This window comes from Capricornis sumatraensis, chromosome 5 (assembly GCF_032405125.1).
Source record: "Capricornis sumatraensis isolate serow.1 chromosome 5, serow.2, whole genome shotgun sequence".
NCBI lineage: Eukaryota > Metazoa > Chordata > Mammalia > Artiodactyla > Bovidae > Capricornis > Capricornis sumatraensis.
In genome coordinates, this window is record NC_091073.1 from 30,444,879 (window position 1) to 30,467,695 (window position 22,817).

Consider the following 22,817-nt stretch of genomic DNA (forward strand, 5'->3'; position numbering starts at 1 on the left):
CAGAGCAGGAGTTAAAGTGAACACATAATGTTAGAACCGAAGTGTTCGAATGCTAGAACCACACATTCCGAGTTCGTTTCTATAAAGTTATTCCACTGTCTCCTGATAGGTTCCGCCCCACCGTGTCAAACTCTGGCAGCTTGGGGCTATTATTATTTTATTTGTCTCGAGAGAGAAAGGCTTTCGCCCAGATGCGGACATCTGTTTGCTCTTAGTGCCCTTGTTTCTTTCTGGGCTTGCCAATTTGTCAGTTTAAATGTGTCTTTTAAAATATTCCTTTAGTGTGACAGCTGAAGTTGGCTGGTGATAAAATGCAGTACTGTAAGCAGAACTGGGCAAAAAACAAACAAGCAGATCAGAATGGCACGGATATATACACGTGAAACTCAGAAAAAAGGGGAGCTATGTGTTCTTCCCGTTTTGTTTAGTAAATGTCTTTGTGGCAGGATCAATTGTAAGTCAATAAAAATGTGTTAAAAAGGAAATCCCTGATACTAAAAACAGAATTCCCTGCTTGTTGATTTAATGTAATTTGTCTTTAAAGCCATAGTTTCTAGCAATAGACTATCAAGTAAGCACCAATGAATTTTTTTAAGGTGAACTTTAAAGTTAACCAAATTTTCATATGACCCATTAAACTTATTTTGAGAATTTATACCTTCTAAATTCAATGTAAAAGTTAACTGAAAGTCAATTCAGACTTACAATTGTGTGTATTTTATAAAAGATCTAATGCTGATTTGACAATTCATTTGGGAATAAAAATAAAAATGGCAACAACAGGGCAAAAGGGGACATCTAAGATTTATTTTTCCAAGTGATAAAGACTTCTAACAATATAAAATGATTTGTTTGCATAGACAAAAATAATAAACATTTATACTGGATTGCTGAGGAGGGCTTGGCAACCGACTCCAGTATACTTGCCTGGAGAATCCGATGGGCTAAGGAACCTAGTGGACTACAGTCCATTGGTCATGAAGACTTGGACACGACTGAAGCTACTGAGCACGACACATACTTGATTGCTGCCCTTGTGTGTGCACGTGCTGAGTCACTTCAGGTATGACCCCATGAACTGTGGCCAGCCAGGCTCCTCTGTCCATGGGATTCTCCAGGCAAGAATACTGGAGTCGGTTGCCGTACCTCCTTCAGAGATCTTCCAACCAGGGATCAAACCCGCGTCTCTAATGTGTGCTACGTTGGCACGCGACTTCTTTACAACTAGCACCACCTGAGAAGTCTGAAAGATAGCTGGAAACTAAATTTTTTGTTAAGGCCCTAGAGCTCATAGCAGGCATATTGTCCTCAGAGGTGTGGAGCCAGTCGTTTGGTGAATGCTTCTTTGCAGATGTAGACGCTTGTGGTGGGGGCGACATTTGGAAGTCTCATGGCGTCGACTTATTTTTGAATATTCTGAAGAGTAAAGATAAAGCTGCTTTGAAATTTCTTTTTAGTTTAAGAACTTCAAAGCCTTTAGCTACTCAGTCAGAAGTGTGTGTGTGTATGTTGTGTGTGAATTTAAAGCAACAAATTAAACCTCTTTCCTTTCTTGAGTAGTACAGCTATCATACACTGAAAACTTGCTTCGCACCACAGTCAAGCATGTGTTAGAGGGGAAAGACAACTGATGAGAATTAAACCTGAATTCATAGGGAGAGCACAGGCCTGCGTAAGTGAAAAGCCTTTATTTAGGAAGGAAACAGGGAAAGACCTAAAATGGATTGTTTTTTCCATTGTACTTGAGAAAGAATTAAGATTCAGAATTCCAAATACCATCGGAAATGACTACCTTTAGGGTACCAGTACATAAGGAAAAGGCCTGAATATCTAAAAATTCAATCCCATTGTCAGATTCATAACAATAAACAATGACAATGTTAAAAATGACTATACTCTTTAAAGAGCTAAATCTCTGCCATGACCGGTAAATAAGATTACTCACTTTTAAACTATAATCGTCTAATGCTGCAGGAACTTAAGAATACAACACTTAAAGCAGCAGTGTCCTCTGGACTATATTGTTCTATGGTGTTTATGCTTCCTTAGCATAGATACATGATCATTTGAGCATTGCCATACCGTTTGAAATTGTTTAGTACTTTGGGGAAAAAATGCTTTCATCTTCCGTAGGTCATGGCTTTTCTCCTCGCCTTCAGTTTTCAGGAGTCTGTTTCAAGCTATCTTTGAGAAAGTGTATCTTTGGACTTTCTCTCATATAACTTCCAAGCTTTCTTAAAAGACATCCTCCAAGCTCACTTTAAGAGCAGGACTACAGGAATTTTAAAGCACCAGTTTACTGCCACTGCCTCCCGGCTCGCACCCCACCATCTTCAACTACTGACTTACTTGACTCTTCCCACGTCTTCTTAAATGTAAATTTCATATCATGGAGTGATTAGAAAGCGATGGCCTATTTAAAATAAAGCTGGTCGTTCGAGGTAACACATTGACTAAACATTAGATTATAATCTGTTATTCAGTCAAAAGACTCAAGAGCAGGCTTTCAAACCCTCACCCTGCGTTTAGGGGAGAATGGAGCACATTGCAGAAAGGAGAAAGTACTGCATAAATAGGAAACTAAGATAGAAGGCAAGCTTTCTAGACTTCTCAGCTTCACTCTGAGTTGGTTTGCTGGCCTTCTAACTAGCAGACATTCTACCTGGGTGGAGAAAAACAGTCAAGATCAGTAATACATTTCTGCCTTGAAACTGTGAAACCTGACAAGATTTATAGTTCTTAAAAAAAAGGATTTATGCTGTTAAAAGTAGGATCTGTAAACAGAGACGGGTATCTAAGATGGGGTATCAGAGGTTATCACGTTGTCCTGCAAGTCTATGCTTTTGGATCCTAATCTTCTAAACCCTGAAGTCATGCCTGCTAAGCCCCATGGGGCTGCCGAGCTGGGATTGATGGGCTTTATCTCAGGTCATTGGGAGATGAAGGGGCGTTGGGGTGTATATCCAGCAGTTCTTACAGGCAGCCTTCTAGTGTTCTTCCTGTAGATTCAGCTCAAATTCTCTGGACTCTCAAGTCCCTCTGCCTGGATCTCTGCTTTTTTAAAAAACAATTATCTACTTTTAATTGAAGGATAATTGCTTTACAGAATTGTGTTGGCTTCTATTTTTGAGTCCCAGTTTCTGTCATCATCTGCTTCTTACTCTTGCTCTTGGTCTCTGTCTTCTGCAGCTGTTCCCTGAACACTGTGGTCTCATCTGTCTGACACCAGTGCCTGCTGGTTTAGACAGTTTTATCTCATGTTCCGGCCATGAGTGACTTGATATTCTGCTTTGAACATCCTCACAAGACTCTTCCTCTCTTGGATATGCTTTCTGGCCACTTGGCCCAATGGGTCCCTGTACTTAGCTGTTTCTTTCTTTGTCTATCCTCCAACTTCCATCAGATTCAGGTCCCCCTCTGGTGAGGCCCACACTGCCATCACTTGGGAATTTTTGATACCCTGTTTTATTCAGGGAAATTATAAGCCAGTGGGTTTGTTCATAGTCAGTTGTTGAACCTCTGTTATTTCATACATGTATTATGCATGCGTGCTAAGTCACTTCAGTAGTGTCTGACTCTGTGCAACCCTATGGACTGTAGCCCACCAGGCTCCTCTGTCCATGGGATTCTCCAGGCAAGAATTTTGATGTTTGGCAGAAACCAACACAATTCTGTAAAACAATTATCCTTCAACTTAAAAATAAATAAATTAAAAATTAAAAACAAAAAGAATATTGGGGTGGGCTGCCATGCCCTCCTCCGGGGAATCTTCCTGACCCAAGGATCAAACCCATGTTTCTTGTCTCTTGCATTGGCAGGCAAGTTCCTTACCCCTAGTGCCACCTGTGAAGCTCTTACATATATTATCATTGGCTCTAAATCAGTAAATCATAAGTCTTTAACAAAGATGATAGAAAAGTCAAGTCATAATGACACAACAATATGATTTTACAAAGTTTGAGTCTAATGGATTCAAGTACATTTAATATGTTTTCAATTTAGCCTTAGATTATCAGCTTCAGCCATGTTTTCTGATGGAAGAAAAAGAATCTCTCATTTATTACACAAAATACTTACATTATCACCAAGTAAAAGTTGTCTGATAAGCTCTAGATAAATCAGAAGATCTTATTAGGAGCATCTGCCTGCAGTGATATGAGAAAGGAGAGGATACTTGAGTGGAAGACTGCACATGTTGGAAACATTTTTCTTAGTGCAAGTCTGGACAAAGAGGAAAAAGGAAATTATGGCTATAGAGTAGAAATCCACAGTCTACGAAAAGGCTGCAACTGTGTGTGTATGTGTGTGTGAAAGTGGAATTTTTTAGCAATTATTAGGAAAAGTTAATTTATTGATATTAAAGGAATTTGTCACTGATTATTTTTCAGGAAATAAATTAAGGTCCTAAATGGCTCATCTATTCCTTTAACAAGTGTAACTGTGGATTGGAGAATCTTCTGAATTCGAGAATTTCAGTTCACCTCAGCATGAAGCAAAGGTGGGGATTTTCACATCTTCACAACCAACTCCCAAAGTTAAGTAAACTCATAGATTCTTGATTACAATAAGTCCAGTTACGATGATTCCAAATTTGGAAGATAGTCACATAAATTTCCTCACATAATTGAATGTCTGATAAACAAAACCCTAAGTTTTGTAACTTGGATAGCATGTTGTCTATGCTTTGAAAAAATTTAAAACATCCAGATCAACAATTAGGTCCTTCCAGTAAAATAACTTTAGACATGGAATGTGGAAGTACATTGTTTGGGAGTTTCATTTTTCTTTAGCTGAGTTACTAGTGATTGGTTATCCCGGAAAACCTACATTTGTTAACCCAGAAAGACTAGAATATATGTTAAAGTGTTAGGTTAGAAATTTCATTAATTTGTGGTCCTACTGATTTCTGTCTGAAGCAGCATTTCAAAATTTGATTATTAAATGATAATCGCCTTCTTAACACTAGTATTTAACATTTAGGACAAGAAAAAAAAATGGGGAAAGTAGAATGGAATATGGAAAACAACTGTATACACATTTCTTATTTCTTCCTAGTTCCAGATCTGTAATAAGTTTCACTAAGCTTTTCCATTAAAAAGAAAATCATTTTTTTAAATGGGAGATTATTACTTATTGGGAAAATAAAGTCTATTTTAATGGAAATTTGATTCTTGACAAACTTCTAGATTTCAAACTAATGGTGGGAAACCCTTTCTGTGAAAGTAGCCAGTAGTAAGGCAGACACTACAGGATAAAGTAATGTAACAATTGGTGTTCATCATCTTCACCAGTACATGAAAAGGGCAGACCCAGGACACTCAGAACATATGCTTTTCTGCAATGAATTCATGTCAAATTCAAAATTAGGTCTATCTTCCTGACTTTAAATCCCCTGGGAACAATATAAGTATTCCAACCTTACAAGTTCTTTTTTTTTTTTTTAATAAAAATCTTTATTATGTGAAATTAGAATGTCAATACATAGTTGAAATTTTCTAATTTCTTAAGACTATAACTCGTTAACCACTATGTATGACCAGCATTGTCTATTTTAAACCTCTAAAAATTTAATGTTAGTTTTCTAATTAAGTTGACATATTTTAAAGCTTATGACTGAATTACAACTGTTCTCTGATTACTAAGACAATCTGCATGCAAAATTAATCAGCCAGTGATAGTCAGCATCTTGTTAATGTATCTGATTGACCAGGCAGTTATCTCCAAGTTAATTTCAACTGAGTCCAATTAGGATTTGATCAACAATGAAAATGATGATAATACATGATACAGAAGACATTATTATTTTCTTATTTTTTTTAGAAGATATTATTTTAAATCTTGAATTGCGTTTTCACTTTGGGTACATTAAGAAGGATAAATACATCTTATACCATGCTTTCTTTTTGCTTTTTTAGACATATACAACATCAACAGTCTCTAGATCTGGCTGTAGGTTTTAAAATGGATTATTTGAAATTGTTGAAATTTAAAGATTTGATTTAAACATCTTTTTTTCTATCACTGTATTTTTAAAAACTAACATCTAAGGAGAACATTGTACCATGTACACTGAATCAAAAAATATACCATCCATTCCTTGCCCTTGAGTATTTAACACTAATATAGAAAACCCACAACTGGACCTTGAACACGTTCTCCAATATCCATGAGGCAAGAACTGTGTGTGTTGTGTAATTTCCACAAATGTACAAAACTGTGTCTAGAGTAGGTCATTAAATATTTGTTGATCTTATTAATAAGTGAAAGGGAGAACTATTTATCAGAGGACATTATAAATAAATAACCAGCATGAATTTGGATTTGAGGTTTTGAGCAACAGAGAGCTGTTTTAGCTGATGAGCTTTAATATAAACAAAGCATTTAAAGAAAATCACTTACTATTTGAAAGTAGCTTCCTAGGGCAAAAGCTAAAGTAATTTTCTTCTCTAATTTTGACTTATTTAATTTTATTGGGTTCCTTCCAGAATGGCTCTCAATTCTATTCAGTTTTCTCAGTTCTCATTTCTCTGCTGTACTTGATGCCAGTGTCACAGCTAAGCAGGATAATGGAAATTGCGTTAAAGCCAGATGGCTTGTCTTTTAATTCTCAGTCACCTACTATCTGCATGACCTTGAACAGATCATTGTGCTTCAGTTTTCTCATCTGTGAAAGGGGATTAGTACCTACTTCATAGGGTGGCTGTGAGGTTTGAAGTAAGTAAGTATAAAGTGCTTGACACAGGGCCTGGCTCATAGTAAGCCTTTATTAACCACCACTGAGGATTATTATTATTATCATTACCACTGCTGTTACTCTATCCATTAGTCTTCTAACTAGTCTAACATCTGGAGACAGCAATGGCACCCCACTCCAGTACTCTTGCCTGGAAAATCCCATGGGCGGAGGAGCCTGGTGGGCTGCAGTCCATGGGGTCGTGAAGAGTTGGACACGACTGAGTGACTTCACTTTCACTTCTCACTTTCATGCATTGGAGAAGGAAATGGCAACCCACTCCAGTGTTCTTGCCTGGAGAATCCCAGGAATGGCAGAGCCTGGTGGGCTGCCATCTATGGGGTCACACAGAGTCGGACACGACTGAAGCGACTTAGCAGCAGCAGCAATCTAACATCCCCTAGTTTTGGTCCCTTCTAATTCATTCTCTATGGTGCTGCCAGAGTGATCCTTCTAAAATGCCCTGCCTCAAACCTTGCAGAGGCTCCCCTTTGCCCTCCCCAAAATGTGTCAACTCCTAAACATGGTCACTCTCCCTTTTATCAGTCAGCCCCTGCCTCCACGTGGTAAAACCCCAACCTTCAGCTGCAGCTCCATACTGAAATTCTTTGTTACTCAGAGGTACCAAGCTCCCTGTTGCCCCTGTGCCTTTGAAGAGGCAGTTTTCTCTGACTGCAGAATTCTTTCCCTCCCTGTCTCCTGCAGACTTCAGTTGTCTAACTCTTACTTACCTGCATCATACTGAGCATTAATACCCCAGGGAGCCTACCTTGGCACCTTAGCCTAGATTGGGATCCCTGCTCCATTATGCATTATTGGAATTTCTTGTGTAATAGTCTGTCTCCACCTTTAAGTTCCTAAACTATCTGGCTCAGCATTTTCTCTGCAGGATCTATCATAATGTCTAACCCCATAGTAAGTGTTTGAGAATGAATTTTTGTATAAATGAATACATGAACAAATGAGTGGATAATTACATGCCTTTTCATAAACATCAAAGCTTATTCTTCATATAAGTTGAGCTCCTCCATCTTGCTTTCTCCCTTAAAAATGGGAAACTGCTTCTCTGTTCCTAAATATGGTACCTTGTTTCATGCCTTTATGAATGCGCCCCTGCATTCCTTCCGCCTCCGATGTTTTTCTCCACTTGGCGCATGTGCATCCATCAGTGAAGAGCTGCACGATCATCATCTCTTCCATGTAATTCCTTGCTACAAATACCCCTCCACAGAGTTACCCAGCCATTCATCTGACTATGAGTGGGGTTGATGCATGCTTCTGTGATCTCACTCTGCTACATATTTTTATGTGTATATCCTAACTAGAGTATATGAATCTTGAAGGAAGGATTCAAGGCTTATTTTTCTTTTCTCCAGAGTTCACAGAGTACCTAGCACCCATGAGTATTTCCACGGGTAGAAGTTGAGTCCGAAGTTAAATCTCACAGAAGCCAACAGAGGTGAGTTTAAGAAGGAAACGCCATTGAGTATTGCCAGATGTGATGGGATAATCCAGAGACACAAGAATTGATGTGATGGGTTATATTATATAAAACACTAACCTCAAATGTAGGGGAATTAATAGAAGAGATTACATGATAAGCAAGTAGAAGACTTAACATAGTCCTTTTTGTTAAGCACAGAACATCTGCCCCATAGTAAAGTGAAAGTGAAGTCACTCAGTTGTGTCCGACTCTTTGCGACCCCATGAACCCTAACCCACCAGGCTTCTCCATCCATGGAATTTTCCAGGCATGAGTACTGGAGTGGGTTGCCATTTCCTTCTCCAGGGGATCTTCCTGACCCGGGGATTGAACCCAGGTCTCCTGCATTGCAGGCAGACACTTTACCATCTGAGCTACCAGGGAATCTCGAGTCCACTATCTGAATATCTAGTAACAAGCTGTATGAGGATATTTTCTTTCTCCAGGCTCCCACTCTTATTCTAAAACTGTTAGCTTTGTTGTGAATACTGACATATGAGAATAGTGAGTCACACTTTTAATTGGCCCTTACCTGATCACCACAAAATATAATCATTTTCTCAAATCTGTGTATCTGATCTTGTAGCGTGGCTATTTTAGAAGACAGTCCTTAAAAACCAAACTTGTTGAAAAATTATGCTTATCTCATGAAAGAATGACATTAGGCAGATATTTTAAAATGTGATTTACTATTTGTAATTTAAAATTTGAAGGAGGAAGTGTTCAGTTCAGTTCAGTCACTCAGTAGTGTCCGACTCTTTCGACCCCATGAATCAGAGCACGCCAGGCCTCCCTGTCCCTCACCAACTCCCGGAGTTCACTCAGATTCACATCCATCGAGTCAGTGATGCCATCCAGCCATCTCATCCTCAGTCGTCCCCTTCTCCTCCTGCCCCCAATCCCTCCCAGCATCAAAGTCTCTTCCAATGAGTCAACTCTTCGCATGAGGTGGCCAAAGTACTGGAGTTTCAGCTTTAGCATCATTCCTTCCAAAGAAATCCCAGGGCTGATCTCCTTCATAAAACACAAATGAAAATAAATGTAAACTATTTAACCCCAGGTACCGTCCTCTCACATCCAGTTCACATGTGTTTGGTAAGTGTGCTGAACTGAAAACCTTGAACACAAGCATTTTGAAAAAATCATTTGTATATGGTTTATTTTTTTAAACCAGTTACAGATATGTTGGACAGGTCTCAAATTAATTCTGTAAACAGAAAAGGTGGAGAAGCAAATGGTTAAGATACATGGTTAAGATCATGGACTCTGGAGTCAAGTTTTTGAGTTCAAAACTCATTCCACCCCTTCCTTCTATAGGATTTCTTGGCAAGTGGCTTGATCTGTTTTCTTACCTGTAGAACTCACAGGTAAGGTAAAATAATGTCACCAAACTCACAGAGTAATTATGAGGTTTAAATAAGACTCTGCTTTGAACAATATCTAGCGCATTGTAAAAGCTCATTAAATACTTGCTGTTATTATTATTATTATTAGTTCTACATAAAGGAATATCAATAAAACACAGCTAAGTTAGAATACAGGGAAGATTTGTTAAGACTATTATTAAGGACTGTTATATTTATTTGCTACTTTGTTCTTGATGCTGAGCCAGATGTTCTAGCTGAATGATTTCATTTAGCTTCACAATGGTAGTGATATAAGTATTATTAACCCTATTTCATAAAAGAGGAGTTTAAGACTTAGAAAAGTTGCAAAACTTGCTCAAGACCACAGTACAGAGCCAGATTTCAGACCCCGATGTGCTGGGTTCCTAAGCCAGCACTCTCTACATGTTTCTATGCTGTTATTCAGAGTCTAATGGAAAGCCAGGTTAAGGAAGTGGAGCCTTGTCGAGTGCCCTTTCATTGCAGGGTTGTATGTTTTCCAGTAATCTGTGATACCTGTCAACTGTTAAAGCAATTTCCTAATCTGGGGCAGAATCTAGGGAAAAAGTCTAAAAGAGGATTCCCAAAAGAACAAATGACTTTTTAAAAAAACTTTTTATTTTATATTGGAGTATAGCCAATTAACAATGTGATGGTTTCAAGTGGATAGCAAAGGAACTCAGCCTTACATATACATGTATCCATTCTCTCCCAAACTCCCCTCCCATCTAGGCTGTTACATAACATACAGCAGAGTTCCCTGTGCTATACAGTAGGCCCTTGTTGGTAATCCATTTTAAATACAGAAGTGTGTGCATGTTGAACTCAGACTCCTTAACTGTCTCTTCTCCTCATTCCCTCTACCCTGCTTTTGGCAACCATAAGTGCAGGAACAACTGATTTTTGTGCAAAAGTTGAAATGACACCTCTAAGTCATTTTTAGGCAACTTTATGAAATCTAGGGGTCAGGAGCTTTGCACAGCAAACTACTATGCGGCCAAAAAATGTCTCCGTCTGTGCTAGGGGACCATGACTTGGTGAGGAGGCGTGTAAACTAGAATAAAGAGAAAACAGGCAAGGTCTGAGAGATACAAAGACAAGATGAAAGAAATTTCTTGTTGGCCAAAGGTCAAGGCAGGGCCTATTAGCTGCTAATCTGCACCTCAAGATTGATGTTGTTGTCAAGGAAGCATGGGGCTAAATTCTCAGGAGAAGTTCCTTGGTGAAAGTACCCTATTACTAAAAGTAAGGTGGCACACAGCTTCCCCCAGCATCCTGTGTCCCGAGTCCGCACTGATGCCACAGCAGCATCAGACCTTTCCATGGCTGTGCTTCTCCTGGCTACTTACTTTGGATTTAGGGTCTCTGGTTTTGGAAGCCCACTGTCTGACCCTCTCCCCTCACTTCCTACCCCAAAAACGCCCGTTCTTCCCACTCTGTTTTTCTTCTTTGTTTCACTAGTCAAATGTGCTTTGACAACTGCCAGTGCTTTTCCAAGATTGACCCCGCTGTCTGTTCATGTGTGTGTTTGTACTGACTTTTTTTGTGTGTTTTTCCCACAAGTTGCCACACATTACTTTCCTTGGCCAAGTGGGAAACCTGGAAGGTTGTGGGAAAGTAACTTTTGGTCTTTGGAAAGAGATGGAACCTGCTCCATGCACCAGACAGGCAAGTGATAGGCCATACCCGTGGCAGATTCATGTCAATGTATGGCAAAACCAATACAGTACTGTAAAGTAAAATAAAGTAAAAAATATTAAAAAAAAATTAGATCTTAAAAAAAATTTCCCTAAAAAAAAATAAACAAGTAGGAAAATAATTACCAGTCAAGTTCTAAGAAGAGCCACCTAAGAGCTTATTAAATACCCAATCCTGCCTGAGCACGTTCTATTGATTATCTCCTTTAAACCTTACATTTTACTCTGATTTTCTCAATTTTACATATGAAGAACCTGAGATTTAAGAAGGTAAAGCATGAGCTCAAGGAATCTGCAGTGTTTGATGTTGGTTACATTTCAGTGTCCTGAAACGTCAGGGACGTTGGAGGGAGTGGCATGTGGAGACCTGCTGAAGGGCTGGCTATGTCTTCTTTTTTTGATCTGGGTGTTACATAAGGATGTTCACTTTGGGAAATATCGTTACTCTTTTCATGCCTCATATTTATGACACTTCAGTAAATGTTTATTAAAACCTCTAATAATAATTTTTAAAATAACTTGCTAATGGTCTCAGCAGAGGAGTTGAAATAGAACGCAGATTTTTCTGTCTCTAGAGCCCAAAGATTTTTAACAGAGCCCACGGCCTTCCCTTTGGTAGCCTCAGGGTTTACCAGATAACTAAAGAGTGTGGTACTGAATCTCCTGAATATCTGGGGGTTTCCTATCTGAATAATCTCCTTGGAGAAGCAACTTGTCCCTGAGAGGGTAGAAAAATGTTAGATAAATAATCACTGCAGAGGAAACATTTATTATGGGTTTGGAGACAGAGGATATTGAAGCTGACATGGCCTCTGCAATGCAGCAACCAAGAACTTGGTTTCCAGGGGCCTCAAAGATTGTCCAAGAGTAATGACCTGGCACCCAGAATTAAGTTTAGGTTTTTTCTTCAATTCTCCATCTGTCCAGTGTACCACATTGGGCTATATAATTCCATGATCCTGAGCTGGACAGCAGAGTGGAAAGTGCAATTCTGAGTTTAGTTGCCCCTCCTCTACAAAAAAGGAACCAAGAGACAATATCAAGGACAAAGGTGGAGAAGAAAAAAACAGATAAGAAAGCTTTAAATCAAACTGGACAGTTAGAGAGGTGAAAACCTGTAAGGTACAGTGGACCTGAAACCACAGAAAGCAAAGCAGAATGAGCAGGCTCTGGTGCTGTGTTGGAGAGACTTCTTTCCAAACTCTGTTTTCATCTTGAGTGGGAGCAAATTTAGGAGGGTACCAGTTGGTCTGGCCTACTCTCAGGTAGCAACTCAAAGTTCTAAGTGTTTTCCTCAAAGTGTTGAGTGACTCTGTATGTGCTTCTTGTCACAGGGAAAAGGTGGATTGTAAAAATGGTTTTCAGTTTCCTAACATTCCTAATAAAATCTTTGCACATTCTTTATGTCCAAGCACAGTGACATAAAGCCATCTTTGGTTCCACCAAAGCCTGTTACAAAGTCTGTGACACCTGCATACAGCTCTGTTTTTCCTTCAGACAAATACCGGAAAACATGGGTTCTTCACCAGTCCCTTTCCCATAGATGCTTTCCAAATTTCATAGACAAATATCCTCCTATTTTGTCTGTTGAAATATTTATTTCAGTGTCACCCAGAATTTGGCAGGTCTTAGCTCAACCAGGTCATTTTGTTCCTTCCCTTCTGCAAAAGTTGCATAAACCTTCAGGTCAGAGAAGGCCACTCTGCTGGTAGCGTCAGCAGGGCTTCCTTCTACTTTTGTGGCCTGAAATGCTCCATGGCAGACTGCACAGACCTTATCTTCTTTGCCTTGCTTTAGACACGTAGGAGGTGCTAACATCACTTCTTCTTCTTCTTTTTTTTTTTTTTTAAAGGGAGAGGCCCCATCTCTTAGGAGATGACATACTGAGACTCAGTCTAGGAAGTCAGCATAAACCACACCATAGTAACTGAAACTTCAGATGCATGCTGATGAAAAAAAAGGAAAGCAAAATGTTAAAATTACTGTTGATCACCAAATGCAATCAGAACAGGGACAACGAGAAGGGATTAGCAAAAACAAAATTACTGTTGATCACCAAATGCAATCAGAACAGGGACAATGAGAAGGGATTAGCAAAAAAAAAAAAAGAAAAGTTTTACTGAACCTAAAATGATTGCTGTGAAAGGTATCATGAGAGATTACGAATATGGCAAGATGGTGATAATCATCCGTCCCTTGAAATGTTGTTGTCATAAGGATGAGACAAGTTCTGTGTGAAGTACCCAGTGAGTAGGAATATGTGCTAGGCAAAGTTCTGAGTATTTCACTTGTATCATTTACTTCTATGTTTTGTTCCTCACAGCTACTTACTTATAAGGTAGAGACTCAGCCCCATTTTACAGATTAGGAAATTGAAGCCAAGAGAAGCTTAAGTGTCTTGCCCACAGATAAGACAGCTCCTCATTCTGAGTCAGGATTTGAACCCTGGCATTCTAGCTTCAAAGATCCCAGCATTAACCCTGCACTTTCCAGAACTGGCCTCTGTACAGAGGAGTCCTGCCTGGTGGGCTCTGACCAGCTGGGGGCAGCAGGCAATGCTCAATACTTCAGCCAGAGAGCTCTCTGCAACATGCAGCTCTACCAACTTTATTCCTGTTCTTAAAATCCACTAAGTGAAACAGTCAGTCAGTCGGTCATGTCCGACTCTTTGCAACTCTATGGGCTGTCGCCTGCCAGGTTCTTCTGTCTATGGGATTCTCCAGTGGAGTGGGTTGCCATTCCCTTCTCCAGGGGATCTTCCTGACCCAGGATTCAAACCTGAGTCTTCTGCATTGCAGGCAAATCCTTTACCATCTGAGGCACCAGGGAAGCCCCTAAAGTCCAGTAAGGATCAAGTCCAAACTTCTTTGTAAATGTAACAAAGCCATTCATGACTGATGGCTGCTTATCCTGTTAGCTCACGCTGCTGTTCAGTTTCTCTCGCTATTGTTTTATTCTAGTGGGTTTTTTTTAAAAAGGTTTTGTTTCTGTGATACCTTATATTTGATTTTGCTATACTCTGTCGCAGTTGTTCTTGTCCATGTCTATCTGTTTGAGAGGCTAGAATCCTGTGAGGGAGGTTCCATGTTTGTTTTCTTTCTGTTATACAACCAGAACTCGGGAGTAACATTCAAGATATGAAATCAACAGAAGGCATAGGCACCAATTAGAATAGACGCCAGAAGGAAGCAAGCAGCAGGAGTCTGTCATTTCATAGCCACCGTTGCAGACCAATGGAGGGTACTTACTTTTGTGAGTGAATGAATGAGTGAGTGAATGGATGCATTAATGAATGATATTAAGGAATCATCTGTGTGTATGCTCAGTTGCTCAGTCATGTCTGACTCTGCGACCCCATGAACTGTATCCTGGCAGGCTCCTCTGTCCATGGGATTTCCCAGGCAAGAATACTGGAGTGGGTTCCCATTTCCTCCTCCAGGGGATCTTCCCTCCCCAGGGATCAAATGCTCGCTCCTCTCCTGTGTCTCCTGCATTGTCAGGCAGATTCTTATGACATCATGCTGCTGCTGCTGCTAAGTCGCTTCAGTCTTGTCCGACTCTGTGCGACCCCATAGACGGCAGCTCTCAATGAGGCTCCCCGTCCCTGGGATTCTCCAGGCAAGAACACTGGAGTGGGTTGCCATTTCCTTCTCCAGTGCATGAAAGTGAGAACTGAAAGTGAAGTCGCTCAGTCATGTCCGACTCTTAGCGACCCCATGGACTGCGGCCCACCAGGCTCCTCTGTCCATGGGATTTTCCAGGCAAGAGTGCTGGACATCATAGTACTTGGCAATTTTGCCTTTTGTTTTATTTTCACTCTTGGCTCTGCCTTATGTCCTTTTCCTTCCTCAATTCTAAGTTATATATTTTAGAATAGATACTGTGTTTCCTTAAAAGTAGACTTAAATCTCTTCTGTGCTAAGGATGGGAATAAATTAGTACCTGAAATTGTTGGTAGATATTAACTAACATTCAGACCCATCATTCTGAGGATCAACAAGATGAGAGCTGACCTGAAAAATAGGCTGTGGATTATAATATTTTTTTCAAATGTTAACCCTTCTGGCTGTGTTGGTGTCTCAAATTTGAGAGATTTTTTTCTTAGAATTAAGCATTTGCCTTTCACAAATTACCTGCTAAATTGCAAGTTATTCTGGAATGGGTAAATATTGAAGAATTTCATTAATATTGGAATTTTAGCTTTAACTAGCTTTATTGAGTTTCTCTCCATTTGACACCTTAAAAATGAAAAAACAAAATTAAAATAACTAAAAAGCCACCCAGTGCAAATTCTACATTTTCATTGGAATAGAGAGGGAGAGATTAATCTCAAATTGTGTTCTGAATGCTGAGTACTAGACTTAACTGCAGAAAGAGCATATATGGGCATGCATTTTTCACAGGGAGTCTCCTGCCTAATTATTTGCTTGTTAATAAGCTCACAACTAAATTCAATGGGCAGCAGCTGGATTGAGGGAGCACTGGTGGAGCCTAGGCTCACGTGCCAAAGTTATACCTGAAAAGGGGGTACCAGAGCATCATCTATGCATTGAGTTCCCAGGATGAGAAGGCACATTAAATACGATCAGAAAGAACATGAAAAGGGCATGGCAGGACACAAAAAGTAAAACGTTTCCAGCTTCAGACATGATATCATTTGTCTAGATACAAATAGTCTTCTTTTGAAGGGCAGAAAGTACCCTAGCCTCTGGAAGAAAATCTTTTCAGCATGAAGAATGGAACAAAAGGTATTTTTGGTCAAACAATTAGCCAAAACATTATAATTTGTGAGCATTCCAGTTGAGAGTTTGTGGCACAAATAAAACAAATAAGACATTTCAAGCCCCAATAGCCAGTTTCTTTTTATTGATCCTCCACTTTTCACAGTGGTACAAATAATGACTTTATGTTGATGAGCACCAAAGTAATACATAGTTAAACATTAAAATTTTCTCTTAGACCGAATCATTGCTAAATCATGCCATGACCTTAAGAAGCTGTTTATCTTTTCTAACTTTCACTTTCTTAAGAGGAAAAGGAGAGGAAGAAGAACAGATGTTTTCAAATACCCTTCTTAATATTTCAAGATACTTTGATTCATCAGTGGTAGATAGAAAATCTAGGCAAGATGAATTTGAGGATATAATTCTTTACAGAATTACAGAAAAACGTTTTGCTGACCTTAAGTGAACTTATACCAGGTTGGTAAATTCCCTCATAACTCCCATCCTGAACTCACAGCTGCTTATGTCAATGTTGATTTGTGAGGTTGGCCCTTATACAACTATTTTCCCGAACAAGTTTCTCAGTTTTGGGACATATGGTTTAGTTGATATTAATCAGGATGACTGAAGAAGTAATTCTTCACTCTGAGTATTTGAGCTGAGTATGTGTGTATAAATAAGGACAAGGCGTAACTCCCTTTGTGGAGGTACCCTTGGAATTTCTGCTTCGTTCTGAGTTCCTTTATGGCAGGCATTCTGCCTTGTGGGTGGAAGATTTCCCTAATGTCCTCGCCTAGGAGTGTGAGAGTAGCTATAGGATTTTTCTGTCTCCTAAACTGGAAGGGAGCACCACCTTCCAGCCTCTGATTCCCATGTGCTCATGTCAGTGTTCATCACCCCTCCATGGTGGTGTCTCAACAACTTTTGTCATAACAGTTCAATAGCCATTATAATGGAGGTGACTCATTTCACTGACAGCCCCCAAAAAGGTTCATTCAGGCTTTTATTCTTTCACCTATTTTCAGTTTACTACTAAGAAATATCATCCATATCTGAACCTTCTTAAATGAAATGGTCTTTTTAGTAATTGTTTTCCAAGTATCCAGTGGGTAAGTCTCAGATATTTTATTTTGAGCCTTATCTTTGAAATGAATGTCAAAACTAGTTTTTATCTACCTTCCTAATTTAGCAAGTGTAATAGAACAACCCATGATGAATTAATGTTGGTCAGTGGAACGTTATTGAATCTTTCTTTGGTCACTGAAAATATTTTCTAAGTTTAGAGGAATCATTTTAAATATCAGTCCTAATTTTTCATGACTCTAGAGATATAAGATAGTGGAGGAAAGTCCCAGATCACCTCATCAATAACTCCTGGGGCCATTTGTTGGAATATATGATTAGTTGGAACAACGCCATCTCCAAAATCTTTGACAAGGCTTACAATCTGACCACAGCATCCTTTGTCTCCTGCCTACTCCCGCGATGCTTCCTCTGATCATGCTGTGATCGCCAGTCTCTCTACACAATCCCCCCTCCCCTCCCACACACCCCGCAGGTTCCAAGTGGCTTCACTTTCATCTGCACTCCAGGGACATCATTTCAACCACTCCCCTGAGAATGCCTCAGTCCACTTGGAAGTGCTTATGTCTTCCACACACAGACTATCCCACCAGGGATCACAGTACACCTTGTCTTCAGAGTTGCCAATCATTTCTGGAAATGACGTCACCACTAGGGGTTTCGGTGTTCGTGAAAGCGGCTGACCTCCCCGTTCAGGTGTTGGGTAATGGCCCTCAGCAATTCAGATCTTGTTTTGCCTGGTCGCTTTAATCTCCTTCTCGCCTGCATAATTCCTTTATACTTCTGCTACTTTTAAAAACTCCCTCGCCATCCATTTTGTGTTCTCTTCCTCACTTTGAGCACGTAAGCTTCCACACAATATTATATAGAAGCTTTAGAAGTGGAGAATTTTTTCCACTTCTCTCTTTCTTACCACACATTATCAAATGCATCCACTCTAGATCCACTCAGAGTATGAAGCACCCCATCTCATAATCAGAGCCAAGTTTTCATTTATATTTTGGGTCTAAATTACTTCTTCTTCTTTTTTTTTTTTTTTACCGTCTTGAGCCAGCCCTCAGACTTGCATTTCAGTCTCTTCAGCTATTGACTTGCATCACTATATAGCATGCTGGAGTTTCTCTCATCTTAGAACAATACCAGCAAGCAAAAGCCACCACCCCATTTGTTCTGAATGTTCCTCCTATCACTGTTTGTATCTTTCTGATCCTAACCGAAGTTCAAGATAAAAAAATTTTCTACTTCCTAATCCTTTTTCAACCTGCTTAATTGACTCCAGTCTACATTATTTCTCTGAGATGGCCACATCACTGAATTTGCCCTCACTAAGGAGAAGGCAATGGCACCCCACTCCAATACTCTTGCCTGGAAAATCCCAGGGATGGAGGAGCCTAGAGGGCTGCAGTGCATGGGGTTGCTAAGAGTCGGACACAACTGAGTGACTTCACTTTCACTTTTCACTTTCATGCATTGGAGAAGGAATTGGCAGCCCACTCTGGTGTTCTTGCCTGGAGAATCCCAAGAATTCTCCAGGGACGGGGGAGCCTCATTGAGGGCTGCCGTCTATGGGGTCGCACAGGGTCGGACATGACTGAAGCGACTTAGCAGCAGCAGCAGCAGCAAGGGGTTCCTACTTGCCAAGACCAAATGTGTTTTTCAATCCATATTCAGAGTTTCACTTTGCCATTCATTCCTAGTTTTTATCCCATACTTCTTTGGCTATGCCATCTTTAGCCTTCTTCACACTGCTTCTCATTCTCTTTAGATGCCAGAGCTGTTCAAACTCTTGGCTTCTTACTCCCAATTCTTGCTGGCTGATCTTTGCTTGGAAAAGTTAAAGTGAAGTCGCTCAGTCGTGTCCGACTCTTTGCGACCCGTGGACTGTAGCCCACCAAGCCCCTCCGTCCATGGGATTCTCCAGGCAAGAATACTGGAGTGGTTTGCCATTTCCTTCTCCAGGGGATCTTCCCAACCCAAGGATCGAACCCAGGTATCCCACATTGCAGGCAGACACTTTAACCTCTGCACCACCAGGGAAGCCCAATGAACTCCTATAATTTGATGACTTACAAATTTACATTGCCAGTCCAGATAAGACTCCTATAACTCCTCTCCCTGTATTCAGCTTCCTTTTGTGCCTTTCTAACTATTCCATGAACTTCAGGTATAATAGTTGAAAACTAAGCTCATTGTTCATTTCTCTTCCCACCGACCTATGTAAGCATTCTCCTCTTCTGTTCTCATTCTGGGTGTTAGGCCTCTCATCAGAGCCACCACCAGCTCAAGTGCAACATTGTGGGAATTAAAAGAGCATGCCTCTTCTACTTTAGTTTTATTTTTCAGAAAAAAAAAGTTCGAATGTACAGATTTTGTTAAAGTTATTTTTTTGCTATCATTTGACAGAAATTTTTCATAATAAATATAGGAATCTGTGATGCCTAAGATTTGAATATAGCCCTTTTTAGGGTCATGCAGTGCACCAACACTTCAGCCATAAATGGTAACCTGACCACTTCACCTTCCCTGGTGGCTCAGATGGTAAAGAATCTGCCTGCAATGAGGGAGACCACTTCACTTAATATATATATACACTCTGCCGAATACATGGGAGTATTTCTAGACTTCTTCATTCTTTTTGAATGTGGAATTAGATGTCTTGCCAATATTACTATCTTCAGTGACAAATGCACACTCTACCCTTTCTTCTCTATAATTAGAACATGGCTTCATGTCAAATTCCTATTCTAGATCAGTTCATCTACCTCTTAACAACAGCCTAGCTCCTTGTAATCCACTCTCAACATTACCTCCAGGGTAGTAGTCTGTGGTACATAAATAGAATGGTGACTCTTAAAAAAAAAAAACAAACTAGTTTTGTATAACATGCATTCTAATTATAAGCAGATCTGAACATGCAGCTAGCTCATTTTTTACAAAGTAAATACTGGTAACACCTACCCTGATTAAGAAATAGACCGTTGCCCATTCCCAAATCACCTTAGTGTCCCCTTCCAGTCACACTTTGTCTCCAAAATTATCACTAACTAGGCTCACAATGCCTTGAAACTGTTTTTGCTTGGCTTAGGATTTTGTACAGGTATGATTATGTGGTGTGGACTCTTCGATATCTTGCATCTTTGTTGCAGTGTTTTTTTGTCCATAAGGTTGCCAGTTTTAGGAAATAATTTCTGATAAATATATTTTTAGTACAGTCAGCCCACAAAATCCACAGGTTCCACATTCATGGATTCAATCGACCACAGATTGAAAATATTTTCAAAAATTCCATTAAGTTCCAAAGAGCGGAATTTGAAGTTTCTGCGGGCCAACAACTATGTCCATAGCATTTGCACTATATTATGTATCATAACTAATCCAGAGATAATTCAGAATCCACACGGGTGTGTGCACGTGTCCATGTGTGCTCAGTCACAATGCTGTGTCCGACTCTTGGCGAACTCATGGACTACAGCCCGCTGGGCTCCTCTGTCCATGGAACTCTCCAGGCAAGAATGCTGGAATGGGATCTCATTTCCTTCTCCAGGGGGTCTTCCTGACTCAGGAATTGAACTGGTGTCTCCTGCATTGGCAGGTGAATTCTTCACCACTGAGCCACCTGGGAAACCCGAGTGTATATGTATGTTGTATTCAAATACTATGCCATTTTAAATAGGCACTTAAGCATTTTTCAGTTTTGGTTTTGACAGGGGATATCCTGGAACAAATCCCCTACAGATACCAAGGGATGACTGTGTAGTTGTGTCCCATGCAGTATTTAACTGTATGTATTTAATTGTATTTATATTTAACTATATATATATATATATATATATATATATATATATATATATATATAGTTAAACAGTATTTATATTTTATCTGGCTATATTTTATTACTCCAGTTTTAAGAGTAGTCCATATTTTTGCATGTAGCAGTAGCTTACTCCTTTATATTGTTGTCTGATATTCCAGTGTGAAATATACACAGCGTATGTTTTTATTGTGTGCTTCACTGACTTTAGTATTGTTGCCAACTTCTAGCTGTTAGGAATAGGGCTCATGAGGACATTCTTGTGCATGCATTTTGGTGACATATGTATGCATTTCTCTTGAGTGTATTTCTAAGTGAATTGCTCATTCAAAAAGTATGCAAATATTCACCTTTAGTAGAAATACAAATCTTAATATTTACACCATTTTATACTTCCACCAGTGCTGTTGAAGAATTCCACTTGGTGCCCTTCCTCTCCAGCATGCTTTCTTACCATTTATGTGGCTTGGTTGGGTCTTAGTTGCAGCATGCAGGATCTTCGTTGTGGTTTGCAAGCTTTCTGGTGGTGACACTTGGGCTCCGTAGCATGCAGGTTTAGTAGTTGTGGCACATGGGCTTTGTGGCATGTGGGATCTTAATTTCCCGACCAAAGATTGAATCATGTCCCCTGCATTGCAAAGCAGAGTCTTAACCACTGGACTGCCAGGGAAGTTCCCCTCTTGTCCAGTAAGGTGGTGTTTTCCTTTGGTTATTTTAGATATTCTTTCCCACGTCTAGAGTAGCAGCACATTATTGTTTTCCTTTGTGTTTCCCTGATGACATCTTTTCTACTCCCATTATAAAAACGATCACGTCATATTGTACGAGCTGATTTGCCTCCCACTAAACTACTTAAAGAAGTTAATTAATCAAAGAATTGGGGACAGAGTGTGCATGCTAAGTCACTTCAGTCTTGTCCTACTCTTTGTGACCCCATGGAATGTAGCCCACCTAGTTCCTCTGTCTATGGGATTCTCCAGGCAAGGATATTGCAGAGGGTTGCCATGCCCTCCTCCAAGGGCTCTTCCAGATCCTGGGAACCAACCCTTATCTCTTATGTCTCCTGTATTGGCAGGTGAGTTCTTTATCACTAGTGCCACCTGCTAAGCCCAGAGACAAGGGTGTAGATTCTCACAAAATATGTAGAAAATAAGAATTAATAAAAAAAAACCTATGATAAGCATGACATACTGAAAGAGCTAATTTTCCAGTCATTTGCCACTTTCTTTTAATCTAATTAACACATGAACAGATACTTATTGGGTATCTACATTTTCCAGGCATTGTAACTGGTAAAATAAATGACAAAATCGTGTGATGAAATACGATGTAATTATTAAAATAGTGGTTTTGTAGAAGAATATTGAATGTATGGTAATAAGCATGGTATATTGCCAAATCAAAATTAACTGACCTAGAAAGGGCATTAAGATAGTTTTAGAAAAGACATACTTTGGAAGAATACTTGGAAAGAGAAACCTAGAAGGACACAAAACATAATAGATGTTTTGTTCTAAGTGATGTGATTACATGATTCTGATGCTTTTATTTGTGTCTTTCTACTTTCCATCTTTTATCAATAACACAGAAAATTGAATAATGTCTGTTATATTTTAAAGGATTTGGGTAATTTGTTAATAGCAAGAGCCTGCAAGAGATACAGGGGATCATTAAGATGTTTCTCAGGGCAAACAGTGATGCCCCTTTCTCAGTCTGCCAAGGCCCATTGAGTAGGTTTTCTTTTGGCATCAGAATTCTGGTCTAAATCAATCATTGGTCCAATGAAATAGTAAAATAGTCTGTTCTTTGTATCTACTTACTAGAATATAAACATGTAAAAATAACAGGTAAGATGAAAGTCCCCTGCTTTAAACTTGATCCCTGTTCTTAAGAGCTTATCC